Source organism: Dipodomys ordii, unplaced genomic scaffold (genome assembly GCF_000151885.1).
Source record: "Dipodomys ordii isolate 6190 unplaced genomic scaffold, Dord_2.0 Scaffold103, whole genome shotgun sequence".
In the NCBI taxonomy this organism is placed as follows: Eukaryota; Metazoa; Chordata; class Mammalia; order Rodentia; family Heteromyidae; genus Dipodomys; species Dipodomys ordii.
The window spans coordinates 2,255,938-2,268,829 of record NW_012267319.1 but is presented as its reverse complement, the minus strand read 5'-3'; the positions used below and the strand labels follow the sequence as shown (position 1 = coordinate 2,268,829).

Here is a 12,892-nt window from a genome sequence, read left to right as displayed (position 1 = left end):
TACTTAAGGCTGTGGGGAATTCTCCCCGGGGTTGGGGTCAGAAGATTGCTCAAAGGTCCTGAATAAACTGCAGAGAGAAGAGCTCGGTGTCGCGTCTTCCTTGCTGTTCAAGGCGGTCGTGACAGGCCAGCCTTAAGTCAAGTGAGAGCATGAGGCCCTAAGTTCAAGAGGTCAAGCCTCAGCAATGGCAGGAGTGTGCGTACACGTGAGCACACGTGCGTGCACACACAAACAATCTAAATTAACTTTGTGATTTTAGGTTTAGCCCAGGCTGTCCAACTCACAATCCTCCTGCTTCAGCCCTGGTGCTGAAGTTATGCTGTGTGCCACCATGACTACTTTCAATTTAATTCATGTTTGTGTGTGTGTGTGTGTGTGTGTGTTGGTCCTGGGGCCTGAACTCTGGACCTGGGCGCTGTCCCTCAGCAATTCAGCTCAAGACTAGTGCTCTACCAATTAGCCACAGCGCCACTTCCAACGTAGTACTGAGGAATCGAACCCAGGACTTCACACATGCAAGGCAAGCACTCTACCATGGAGTCACCTTTCCAGCCCCCTAAATTCAATTCGTAAGCCCTCCTTACTTCACCTGCCTGTAGCGAGCTCCTGTAACTTCGTGTGGCTCGACGTATGCACAGCGGACTCTTACACGGGGAGGGGTGCTGTCACATGGGGTCTCCAGTCCCTCCGCCTGCCGTTGGCTCAGCAGATCCTTCCAGAAGTCTGCGCTAAACAACTTCCCCCTGGTGACCACCTCTCTTGGCCCAGCTGCTGGCTGCCTGTCGGACTCCCCCCACCTCCAGACCGTGACCCCTTCTCAGTCACAATGGGACCTCCGGGCACACATGGCGGCTTGCTTTAAAATCAACTCCAACTCCCTGCAAGGAACCAGCTTGGAAAACTTCCTGCACCCAACGGGGGCCGGGCCTGGCCCCTACCGCTCCCTCCGCCTGCTTCCTGATCTCAGTGGGCTGCCTGGCCTCCATTTACCACAGAGCCTGCCTGCGATAACAGCATGATTTTCACCCGGAGTCTCCTGTGGAGGGTGATCCTAAGTCATAACCTTGCCTAGAGTTGGGGCAGACGCGAGGCTCCCGGCGTCCACCTTCTACGATTAGATGAGAGGAAAAGCAATGACTCTGTGTTCTATACAGTGAGCGTGCCAGCTAGGACATGTTTCTAGAGCGGCAGGTTGAGCTGCCGGCTGGTCCAAGGATCATGAGGGAAGACCAGCGGCCCCTGACAGCAAGGACTGCCGAAAAACTTCACGCTCGCCCGGGAGACTCAGGGTTAGAGTCCTGTGATGAAGGCTTTAGAAAAGGCAACGCATCAGTAAACCTGGTTAATGGTCTCAAAATCAGATTCTAAGAACCCACAGGTGTACAGCACTTCACCCAGCTGCAAAAAACACACGTTCTTTTCAGGTGCCTGCAAGGCATGTACCGGGGTAGACCAGATTCTGGGCCAGAAAACAAACCTCCGTGAATTTAAAAGAACAGAAAGGATGTATAGTATGTTCTCTGACCCCAGCAGAATCAACACAGGAACTCAAGATAACAGGACAATCTCTGAGCGCTCAGAAACGGCATATACTTCTAAAGAATTCCTGGATCAAAGAGGAAGGTTCCAGGAAGATAAAATGAAAAGATAACACATTCGGATTTTGCTCTCACGGAGCACTAAGGCACTAGTGCCTACATTAGACAGGTGGAGGAAAAGCTCAACTCAGCCACCTGATTCTACTTTCAATAACGACAGAAAGAGGAGCAAAAAGAAACTTTCCACAGCAGAAAGGGAAGAGAATAATGGAGTAGAAACCAGAGAAACAGAAAAGAAACAGGGTAGAAAACCAATGAATAGAACAAAGAATTGGTTCTCTGAAAAGATCAAAAAGTCGAGCAAGACTGTCAAAGAAACACAGAGAGAAGGCAGAAATGGGACCACCACAGGGCCTCAGAGGTAACACCCCCAAACCCAGCAGCCGAGTCTCTCAGATAAAGCAAACCAATTTCTACCACAACTTATCCCAGATGAAGTGGGTAATCTCAACGCCTATGCCCATTAAGGAAATGGGCTTTGTGACTGAAAAGCTCCTGGTATGAGATCTCTAGTTTCTCTCAGTTTCACTGGTGAAGCTTACCATACTTAAGAAGTTAATGTGATTCTAACCCACCTCTCCCAGAAAACAGAAAAGAGAACTTTCCAATTCATTTTATGAAGCCAGTATGACTAGTCTGAAACCAAATCTACAGAGCTACAAAAAACAACGAAGAGACAACTACAAGTGCACAAATTTACACCCTGCACAAAGACACAAAATCATGAACAAAATTTCAGAAACTAGAATTCAGCAATGTCAAAAAACACAAGTATGAAGCACAAGATTAAGTAGAGTGATTCCAGGGATAACAGGCAGGTGCAGTGTTGGAAAACCGCTTAGTGTAATATATTGAATTAACGACGATCTTATCAACTAATTCATAAAAAGCACTTGACACACTCGCTACTTATTCATGATAGAAGTCTAAGAAAAATAGGAATGGAGAGGAAATGTCTCAAGTTGATTTTATACAAAGGCATGAATAAAACTTCCTCAGCTAACACCACACTTTGTGGCGAGAGACTTACGTTTTCTGTCTATGATGGTACAAGGCAAGATGTCTGACCTCACCACTCTTTAATGCACAGAGCAAGTTCTAACAGCGCCACAGGCAAGACAAGGAAACGTCAGGCATGTGGGGCGAGGAAGACACAGAACTGCCTCTGCCCCTGACATCATGGTTTATATGGAGAGACCAAGGAACCGGCAATAAAACCTCTCACAGCTGACAAAGGGGGTCACTGAGGCCACAGGCTGGCAGTCGGACAGAATTCAGCTGCATTTAAATGTACTAGGAACAGCCAGCAATTAAAGACATAATACCATTTACAACCACTCCACGACTTAGTATAAACCTAGTAAAAAACATGAAGAGTTTACATGCTGAAATTCCAAAGCAATCGTGAAAGAAATGGAAGTCGATACAAATAATGATCATATTGATCTTAGAATTCAACAGAGCAAAAAATACCAATTCTCCACAAATTGATATAATGAAATTTCTACCAAAATCTTGGCAACACTATTTTTTTTTTTTTTTTGCAGACATGGACAAGATTGGTCTAACATTTATCAAGACAAATGGGCTGGAATGATTTTGAAAGAGGCGGGATGGGGGCAGTGAGCTTATGCGATCTAGCACTTACTAAGGAGCTGCGGTAATAAGGACTGGACGCTGCTGTTGAAGGGCGGGAGTGGGCTCGCAGACATGAGCCGGCACCGTGGACTCATACCCGCAGTGTGCCTCACATACGGTTATTTATTTTTGGTGCTGGGTCTTGAACTCAGGGCCTTCAGCTCTCACTTGACTTTCCTCTCAGGGCTGACCCTCTGCCTCTTGAGCCATACTTCCAACTCCAGCTTTTTGCTGGGTCAGTGGAGGTAAGAATTTTGATGGACTTTCCTACCTATGCTGGCTTCAAACTGTGATCCTCAGATCGCAGCCTCTCAGGAGCCACCGATGCCTAGGGGCACCACTGGTTTATCTGACTGAGGAACAAAGGCAAATGGATGAAGGAAAGAGAGTCTCTTCAACAAATGGTGCTGGAGCAACTGACATACACAAGCAGACAAACCTCACAATTTACATCAGTATCAGTGCAAGCCAGACCACTTAAAAAACCAAGGGAGAGGGGCTGGGAAGGTGGCTCAGTGGTAGAGCGCTTGCCTTGCATGCCTGAGGCCCTGGGTTCGATTCCTCAGCACCACATAAGCAAAAAGAAAAAAGCCGAAAGTGGCGCTGTGGCTCAAGTGGTAGAACGCTAGCCTTGAGCTGAAGAGCTGAGGGACAGCACCCAGGCCCAGAGTACAGGCCCCACGACCAGACCCCCATCCCCCAAAAAACAAAACAAAACAAAACCAAGGGAGAGCTGGCGGCTCAGTTCTGTGATCCTAGCTGCTTAGGAGCCTGAGATCTGAGGATCACAGTTTGAAGTATGTGAGACTCTTCTCTCTAATTTACCACCAAAAAACCAGAAGCGGTGCTGTGGCTCAAGAGGTTGAAGGACACCCTTGGGTGAGAACTAAGGGACAGTGCCAAGTCCCAGGACTGGCACCAAAAAAGAAAAAAAAATCAATGCAAAGTAAATTATGGCTGCAACAAAACATTTACAGAAAATAAAACACCACGGGGGGCGGGGGATCGTCGGAATGTTAGGCAAGGACAGGAGTTCTTAGATGTAATACCAAAACCACAAACCACAAAAGGGGCAACTGGTAAATGGAGCCCTCTCCTCTGGGAAAGATCCCTCGAGGAGAATGAAAAGCAAGCTGTAGTCCAGAGGAAATGTCTGCAAGGCATGTTTCTGACAAAGGTGGTGAATGCAGACGCCAAGATCACAACTCAGCGTTAGAAACAGCACCCGGGGCTCAGGTCTGTAATCCTAACTACTCAGGAAGAGGCTGAGATCTGAGGATAGGAGAGCAAAGCTGGAAGGGGGCCACTGTGGCTCAAGTGGTAGAATGCTTTCCTAGAGTGAAAAGGATAAAGGACGTCACCCAAGCCCTGAATTCAAGTCCCAGTACCAACACACATACAAGAGTGAAACAGGCAAGCACGACAGCTTAGCACCTGGACCCAGAGCTTGCAGCAGTGAGAGCTGGAAGAGCCCCAAAGGGAAGCGAGCCCCGCACTGAGCCACACCACACGATGCTACTCAGCCACAGGAAGACGCCAACAACGGCTGCAGAAAGCAGTCGTGCACACTGCGGCATTCTGGGCAAAGTCCAGTCCCCAAAGCTATTCTGTGTGATTGCGTTTATGGAACTCTCTAGGACAACAAATCAAGAGAAACAGATTCGTGGCTAGCAGGGGCTACGGAGCGGTGGGAAATGGAGGGGGACACCAGCGGGGTCCTGGCTGAGGATCTCCGTGTCTCTGTCACCCTCACAAGCCGGCTGTCCAGGCCCTGCAGGCCTGAGCTGCTAGCACAGGAGCTGGGAAAAGGCCGCCCTGCACCAAAGAACAGTCTTTCTTTAGGCTTTTGGGGTAGAATTTCTTGGGTACTGCTAGGGTTTGAACTCAGGACCTAGCAATTGCTAGGCTGGGACTGTACCACGGATCCAAAGCGCTAGCCTTGCTTTTCACTGATTATTTTTAGGATGAGGGATTGCTTTTGGCTTGGGTGTGAACTTGAGCGCTTCCCGTTGTTGCTGGGGTACAGGCAGGTGCCCTCAAGGAGAGTCTTGCAAACTCTTCTGCCTGGGTTGACCTGGAGCCACAATCCTCTCGATGTCAGCCTCTCCCGTCACTCAGGATAAGGGGCATGTGCTACTGAGGCCAGCCTGGAGGGATCACACTGAACTTTTCTGCCCAGTTGGCCTCACATTGGGATCCTCACAGTCAGCCTCCCAAGCAGATGGGAGTGCAGGTGTGAGCCACCAGAGCTTGAATTTAATTTCCAGAGCTGGCAGTAATTATACCTCAAGCCACTCCATCCCACACTTCTGCCCAGGTCGGTGCCTGAAGCAAATGTTGGTAGCCTAGTTGGTGTAGCTGTACCTCAGCTCACATACCACCGTACCCACGTCATCTGTGGAGACAGCCCAGAACCAGTCTTCACCTCCATTACCAACTAGTACTTCAGTGCAAAGCAGGCAGTGTGGGACGAAGAGCTCCCAGCGCAAACTTCTGTGTTCCCTCAGCAGAGGAAGGCTGGCCGCCGCGGGTGCATCAGCACCATGCTGAGCTGGCATGCGCCTCCAGCGCTGGACCTCCTCCAGCGCCGTTCCTCCCAGTGGGTTTCAGAACTTACATGTGGGCTGCGGTGGGTGGGTGTGAGACCTCCGGGCTGCGCCAGGCCTGCCATCTTCTTCTCGTGGTCCTCACTGCCACTGCGGTCACAGGGAGCTATGTGTGGCTGGCACTACCTGGTGTCATCTTGCTTGTACTTCTGTCCTGGCTATAGGCACAGCTGACTGCAGGTTGGGCAGCCAGGATCCCATCTGCAATGCCCTGCAAGTGCTCACTTACTATAATCGTGAATGCATATTAATTGGGAATATTAATGGTTTTACTGTGACACTTCTGTATCTGCATATTTTGTGGGCAGTGTGTGTGTGTGTGTGTCTGTGTGTGTGTTGGTACTGGGGCTTGAATTCGGGCCTGGGTGATGCCTCTTAGCTTTTTTTTTTTTTTTACTTCCAGCTTTTTTGGTGGTTAACTGGAGATAATTTAATTGGAGACTTGTCTGTCTGGGCTCATGTGAACTGCAAGCCTCGGATCTCAGCCTCCTGAGAAGCTGGGATGACAGGCCAAGCACTGGTGCCCAGCCTCACACATCCTCTGTGACCAGGCCTGTCCTCATGCTCCGCTTGCCTGCCCTCCCCTTGCGCATCACCCGCCCCTTTCCACGCAGCACTTCTTTTAGTTTTAGGTGTTCTTTTAAAACGTGTTTTCATTTCTACAGATGAGCAAACCCTCCCAATGCTTGTCTTAATGCCCTGAGCGCACTGCACCCTCGGGGAGGCTGAAAGCCGTGGCTCTGGGCCTTCTGGGCCCGGCACCCGTGTCAGCACACCTCCCATCGCTGCGCCTCCCATCGCCGCGGCTCCCATCGCCACGCTGCTGCGCCTCCCATCGCCGCGCATCCCATTGGCTGCGCCTCCCATCGCTGCGCCTCCCATCGCCACGCATCCCATTGGCTGCGCCTCCCATCGCCGCGCATCCCATTGGCTGCGCCTCCCATCGCTGCGGCTCCCATCGCTGCGCATCCCATTGGCTGCGGCTCCCATTGCTGCGCCTCCCATTGGCTGCGGCTCCCATCGCTGCGCCTCCCATCGCTGCGCATCCCATTGGCTGCGGCTCACATCGCTGCGCCTCCCATTGGCTGCGGCTCCCATCGAGGCGTCTCCCATCACTGCGCCTCCCATTGGCTGCGGCTCCCATCGCTGCGCCTCCCATCGCTGCGCCTTCCATTGGCTGCGGCTCCCATCGCTGCGCCTCCCATTGCTGCACATCCCATTGGCTGCGGCTCCCATCGCTGCGCCTCCCATTGGCTGCGGCTCCCATCGCTGCGCCTCCCATTGGCTGCGGCTCCCATCGCTGCGCCTCCCATTGGCTGCGGCTCCCATTGGCTGCGGCTCCCATCGCTGCGCCTCCCACTGGCTGCGGCTCCCATTGCTGAGGCTCCCATCGCTGCGCCTCCCATCGGCCACCTCCCATCGCTGCGCATCCCATTGGCTGCGGCTCCCATCGCTGCGCCTCCCATCGGCTGCGCCTCCCATCGCTGCGCCTCCCATCGGCCACCTCCCATCGCTGCGCATCCCATTGGCTGCGCCTCCCATCGCTGCGCCTCCCACTGGCTGCGGCTCCCATTGCTGCGCCTCCCATCGCTGCGCATCCCATCGGCCGCCTCCCATCGCTGCGCCTCCCACTGGCTGCGGCTCCCATCGCTGTGCATCCCATTGGCTGCGGCTCCCATCGCTGCACATCCCATTGGCTGCGGCTCCCATCGCTGCGCCTCCCATTGCTGCGCCTCCCATTGGCTGCGGCTCCCATAGCTGCGCCTCCCATTGGCTGCGGCTCCCATCGCTGCGCATCCCATTGACTGCGGCTCCCATCGCTGCGCATCCCATCGGCCGCGCCTCCTATCGGCCGCGCCGAATCCTGCGCTGTGTTACTGCGGATGCTAGGGATTCTGTCGCCAATGAAATATTTGGGTAGCTCTGAGAACAACCAGCAATAGGGGTACTGGCAAGTCACAGTGGGACTTGACTGTGTCTTGGGGGTCTCTGTGGACCCTAAGGTTTGCTCAGAAGCGCAGGGGGAGAGAAGCAAGAGTCGGGAGGAAGGGGAAGCCAGCCATGCTGGCGCGGATGCACACAGAGGAAAACCAAGGAGGAGTGAGCCCAAGTCTGCAGGCCTGTAAGCACCACACCACCCTGTGCAACTCCTCCTCTGCAGGACACTTCGGGGGTCCTGTCCCTGACTTTGGGGGGCCTAGGGCTGTAGTGCAGGGCGCGGGGCCCCAGAGAGGCCAGCTCGGCATAGAGGGAGGAGATCCGCCCGGCTCAGCGGTGCTGGCGAGGGGCCTTGACTGCCGTCTGTCCATCCTTCCCCAGCCTCAGCCAGATGGACCGCTGTACCCCTGCGGATACCTCAGGTGAGCTGGGTGGCGGTGTCTGCTTCCTCCTCCTATGATGAGCGTCCACGGGCGGTGCGGTGGTGGGCACGGCGCGTGGGACAGTGGAGAGCCATTCTGAGACCACTTCTTTTCCGCATGGGTTGCATCAAGGGCCAGGCCCCCGCCCACCAGAACAGGCCCAGGGGTGGGGGCCACGGAGCCTTGGGGACCTGGGGTGGGAGCAGCTTGAGGGCCTTGGACTGGGTTCAGCTCCGGGGATGGCAGGCCAGGCACGCGCCCGCCGCGTAGCCAGGCAGGGAGACAGGGCAGAGGCCACTGCCTCTGCAGGGAACAGGTCACGGAATCTGCCCCGGCCTCGCCCACTTCTTCCAGGAATTGTTCCTGCCCAGCGCACTTGGCCCCATGGGTGGGGGCACAGGAAAGCCTAGCCTTTGGCTCCTCGCCTTTGCCAGCCAGCTGACTGGCAGCCTGCCCTCCTACCTGTACAATGCTCCCAGAGCTGCCCAGGAGCTCATCCCCTCCCCTGCTGGCAAAGCACGCCTTCCTGCCCCGCCCACCCTGCAAGGAAGGGAGGACAGCCCAGGGCCCTGGAGTGCTCACACCAAGCCTCTGACCTGCAACAACAGCACAAGAAACCCCACACAGCTTGCGGGTGCCACTCCTGAGGCCCTGGGGGCTTGTGTCACGGGGGTCTTAGACCATGCAGCCACAAGGTGCACTACACCTTGTGAGTCTTAACTTAAAGAGGCAGAGCGAACCAGGCTTTCCTTCTAGAAACATGCTATCCCCTCCATGCACGCTTCCCAGAGCGCTGCGAAAACCAAACCCCAAGCCTCCTGGATTTCTGTTTTTCTTTTAACCTTTCATTAAGGAACACAGCCGCATTACTTGTCCCCAAAGACATAAACACCAAAGAGATCACCCAAATGGCAGAGGGGTGCATCTCTCCACTCTGGTCCAGGCCCACCCCTGGGGGCCAGGCGCTGCCAGGGAGGAGCTGTCTGGCTTCCTTCCTGCGGTGGTGGCCGTGTCACCAGCCCTCTTCCAAAAACAAGAAGGGCGACTCACCTCCTGTCCCCCTCCGCTTGCGCTTTCTCTCTTCCTCTCTCACCCTCCAGTCATTTACAGTTTACTGTTTATGGACGTCATAAAATATATTCAGAAAGAGCAGGAGAACATTTCCTTTATAGCCCAAGAGCACAATAAAGTTAGATGATTAACTGGGTCCCCTTCTGGCTTCTTAAAGGCCCAGGACCCTTACCTGGCTCATCCTGCTAGGAAATCATACCCAGTGGCCAAAGGACTAGCCCAGATCCTGCCAGCCACTGAGCACAACACAGCCAGACACCAAGAACCCCAAGGTCCCTCATGGAATTCTGGGGAGTATTGTGACTGCCTGTAGATTCAAACTCAACGGCTTCAAGGGCGGCTCTGCATGGAGAAGCTTCCCTTTCATTCTTTTTTTTGTCAGTTGTGGGGCTTGAACTCTGGGCCTGGGCGCTATCCCTGCGCTCTTCAGCTCAAGGAGAGTGCTTACCACTTGAGCCACAGCGCCACTTCCTCCCCTTTCATTCTTGGGGAGGGGGGAGTTCATGCAGCTGACTTTAGACTGTGGGTATAACGTCTTCCTCCTCTCCTCCAAGCCTCTGTGTCACAGACGGCGGCCCTGTCACCTCTCCTGAGCAGTGCTTGTGCCTGGGTGCTGTTCCAAGGACTCAAGGTGACCCCTCACCACCTGCAGGGCGGAGGCGTTCAGAGAAGGTGGAGGGCAGCACCCTCGGCCCCTGCCCTCCTCCCGCTCCTGCTCTAGGGCTGTGAACTGTCATGGGGCCACACAGCCTCAGTGGCCGAGGAGGAAATGGCTAGTCTACCCTACAGACAACAAAGACTTCCCCCGGGGCTCAGAACACAGTGCTGATGCGCTGCGGGGCTTTCTCAGCGGAATGTGAGTCCAGTAACCAGCAGCGGACTGGACACCGGGGTGGGCTTTGATCTACTGCCTGACGGCGGCCCAGAAAACTGAGGCCCCGCAGACAGCCTGGATTTTCAGGAGGCCAAAGGGACTCCATTGCTTCACCTGATGGGTCTGGGGCTCTGACCTGTGTCAGACAATCCCCACACGGCTCGTTCCAAAAAGAACTGCCAAGAAATCCATATACTGCTGAGCGGAGGACGGGACGCTGGCATGGTCTAGGAAAGCCGGCCTCTCTTGTGAAAACCAAAGGCTTTACTGCATCAGCGGGCCTTGAATAGCACAGACAGTGTTGGAGACATAGAAGGAAAGCCCCACGTATGCCACAAACCAGAGTACTGTGAGCGACAGCTCAGGGAGAGGGGGAGAGAAAAGGAAAGAAAAAAAGGAATAACCATAATAATAATAGCGGTTGGAAGCATGGCTCAATTGGTAGAGCGCCAGCCAATGAGCAAAGCCCAAGGGGAATCGCGGGACAGTGCAGGTGGTCAGAGAACATGGATATGAGAGCAGAGCCCCAGACGAGGAGGCCTTGGGGCTCCAAGCTCAGTATCACCTTGCTCATGCAACTGAGTCTAGTCCATGTCCGGGGCCCGAGCACACACCTCAGATGCCACCTGGGGGCGTGACTCTAGAGACCCACCCCAGCGAGGCATAGAAATGCACTGTCACCCAGCTTTCCACCAGCCTGACTACACACCAAGAGAACCAGCATGCAAGGTTTATTTTAGCTCCTGGGTTTGGAGGCTTCCATCCATGGTGGTGTGGTCCTACGACCTCTGGGCCTGTGGCAAGGCAGACGTGCAGAGCCTCGAGGAGGAGGGGACTGCTAACATCCTGGTGGCTGGGACAGGGAGAAGAAGGGGCTGGGGTCCCAGGACCTCTCCAGGCCATGCCCCCAGAGCTTCCCTTCCTTCCTCTAGACCCACCTCCTAAAGGTTCCACCACTTTCCTAGAAATCCATCTGCTGGGGAGCTAAGCACTCAATACACACACTTTTAGCTGCAACACAGAAGATCTAACCCTTGCCAGGCACCAGTGGCTCACGCCTGTAATCCTAGCTACTCAGGAGGCTGAGATCTGATGATTGCAGTTCAAAGCCAGCTCAAGCAGGAAAGTCTGCGAGACACTTATCTCTAGTAAACCACCAGAAAACAGGAAGTGGCGCCATGGCTCAAGTGGTAGAGCGCTAGCCTTGAGCTGAAGAGCTGAGGGACAGTGGCCAGGCTCAGAGTTCAGGCCCCATGACCAAAAAATCCAAAACCAAAACCAAAACCGATTGACTGACTGATAGATGGAAACCAGGAAGATGACCAAGTTTAGAGACTCTACAATGTGTTATTCATGATGTTGATGTACCATAAAAGCACAAGCATGCAAAGAAATGGGAAATGTGACCACAGGCCAAGGAAATCACCCAGTAGAAGTCTAGGTGAGCCAGAACCAAAGCCAAGAACTGAAATGAACACACTGAGACCCCAATATATCAACTGTAATAGGTCCAAGGACCTCAGCACCAGATGTTAGTAAAGGGCTAATGGATGTGGAATCCCAGGGGAGAAATCTACAGGTAACAATGCAGTAAAAATTTTAGGATTTAAAAACATAATACCTCAAATAAGAAATTCATCGATGTGTTTACAGCAGTCTGGCCTAGACACAACAGTCAGAGAGCTGGGGGACAGATCAATGCATGCTACTCCATCTGAAGAACAGAGAGAAACACGACCTAAAAACAGAAAGAACAGAAGCCACACCCACCAGAGTTGGATAAGAGCAAACTTCCAACACTTAGGACTTTCATCTCAGAAGAGGCGTGTGAAATACACTTAAAGAAGTGAATGATGGCCTCCTGCAGCGACTTCAGCTTCTCAGAAGGCAGAGATGGGGAGCGCTGCAGCTCAAGCCAGCCTAGGGGGAAAGTTAGTGAAACCCCCTCTCAACTTACAAGCTGGATGTGGCGGTGTGTAGGCATCTGTTTACAAGCTGGATGTGGCGGTGTGTGTGCATCTGTTGGTCTAGGCTGGCCTGGGAAGAAAATGCAAAGCTCCATTCAAGAAATTATGAAAGCAAAAAAAGGGGCTGGAGGCATGATGGAGCACCTGCCTAGCAAGCACAGGCCCTGAGTTCAAGTCCCATTACTGCCAGGAAAAAGATGGCTGAAAATGTAGCTAATTTATGGCCCATGAAAACTCAAGGACCAGGAAAAGGGATGAGCAGCACTGCCAGACACAGGGTCCATGCCAGGGCCCTGGCTGGCCCTGACTCCGGGGCCCAGGAGACCCTCCTGCCTCAGCTCCGAGTGGGCAGGGATAGCAGGGGTGCCTGTCAGCATACCCGGGGCTGCCCAGGACACTTGTTGGGCCGGTTGATGCTGTAATGGTGGTAGACGTTTGTTGAAACCTACAGAACACACAGCGCCAAGAGCTCTCAATGTGTGGGGCACCGCGGTGGCAGAGGTGGTCTGGGTGGTGACAGAGGTGGTCTGGGTGGTGACAGAGGTGGTCTGGGTGGTGACAGAGGTGGCCTGGGTAGTGGCAGAGGTGGCCTGGGTGGTGACAGAGGTGGCCTGGGTGGTGACAGAGGTGGCCTGGGTGGCGACAGAGGTGGCCTGGGTGGTGACAGAGGTGGCGTGGGTGGCGACAGAGGTGGCCTGGGTGGCGGCAGAGGTGGCCTGGGTGGCGACAGAGGTGGCCTGGGTGGTGGCAGAGGTGGCCTGGGTGGTGACAGAGGTGG

The 12,892-nt window shown here is 53.9% G+C and overlaps 1 protein-coding gene across 5 annotated transcripts in view; it reads right to left on the bottom strand.

Moving 5' to 3' along the window:
* Pde9a (phosphodiesterase 9A) overlaps nucleotides 1–12,892 on the bottom strand; it is a 60,178-nt gene that overhangs the window by 31,711 nt on the left and 15,575 nt on the right. The window contains exon 1 of one of the 5 annotated variants that reach the window (XM_013027384.1): nucleotides 9,253–9,318. The exons of 2 other annotated variants lie outside the window; for them this stretch is intronic. The gene's annotated coding sequence lies outside the window, so the exon portion shown is untranslated. Of the gene's footprint in view, nucleotides 1–589; nucleotides 609–9,252; nucleotides 9,319–12,892 lie in introns of those variants that run through there. 2 more of the 5 variants (XM_013027386.1, XM_013027385.1) reach the window with 2 other exon arrangements.